The sequence below is a fragment of the Meleagris gallopavo genome, unplaced genomic scaffold (assembly GCF_000146605.3).
Source record: "Meleagris gallopavo isolate NT-WF06-2002-E0010 breed Aviagen turkey brand Nicholas breeding stock unplaced genomic scaffold, Turkey_5.1 ChrUn_random_7180001881031, whole genome shotgun sequence".
NCBI lineage: Eukaryota > Metazoa > Chordata > Aves > Galliformes > Phasianidae > Meleagris > Meleagris gallopavo.
This window is the reverse complement of record NW_011145220.1, coordinates 1-808: the sequence shown is the minus strand read 5'-3', so window position 1 is coordinate 808 and position 808 is coordinate 1. Positions and strand designations below refer to the sequence as shown.

Genomic DNA, 808 nt, shown 5'->3' with positions numbered 1-808 from the left:
TGCACCCCAAGCCCCCCACCATCCCCGATTTTACCATCCCCCCAAATATCCCTGCACCCAGACTCCCCATCACCCCGTCCTTCTCTGCCCCCCAAACATCCCCATCCCTCCTCCACTCCCCCAGTACCCCAAACCTCCCCATTCATCCCCAAACATCCCCCGCTCCTCCCAAGCATCCCAGTCCCCAGACCGCCCTGCACCCCAAATATTTCCCAAACCTTCCCCCTCCCCCAAGCCCCCCCTATGACCCACTCACTTGATGAACACCACGCTGACCATCTGCTCCCCAGGGATCTTGTAATACTCTGACTCCAGCTGATTTGGGAAGAGATACGGGGTCACGGCGTGCCCACCTGAATGCCCCCAACCCCACAGCCCCCAACCCCTCACCGTGTCCACCACAGCCTGGGACACCTCATGGAACTCCTCTGAGGTGGGGTCCTCCAGGCGGGGGCTGAAGTCGATGCTGTGGGTGAAGTTCACCAGTGCCCGGAAATAAACTGCGGGGGGAGTGCAGGAAAGGGGGAGGGTGTCGGCACCCCTAAAACACCACCTTTTGGCACCCCCAGCACCAGCCCCCCTGCTGCCACAGGAAAGAGTGAGAGTCCTAAGAGTGCCACTTACTGATCGGGGGGTCATCCTCGGGCTCGGCCACCACCATGCCCGCCGGGGGGGGCACGGCTGCTGCCGCCGAGGGGAGAAGGAAGAGGAGGAGAGGAGGAAGGAAAGCGGAGAACAGACAGAGCGTGAGCGCAGAGCAGTGTGGCGATGTCACCTGGCGGTGCCACCCGGCGGCGTCCCCTTACCG

The 808-nt window shown here is 62.9% G+C and overlaps 1 long non-coding RNA gene across 1 annotated transcript; it reads right to left on the bottom strand.

The window, feature by feature from the left end:
• Positions 1-222: 222 nt before the first annotated feature.
• LOC104916290 lies at positions 223-726 on the bottom strand. Its single transcript, XR_796563.3, has 3 exons — positions 625-726; positions 391-500; positions 223-315 (listed from the first exon to the last, which is right to left on the bottom strand). It is a non-coding gene; the product is annotated as an uncharacterized LOC104916290 (long non-coding RNA).
• Positions 727-808: the final 82 nt, after the last annotated feature.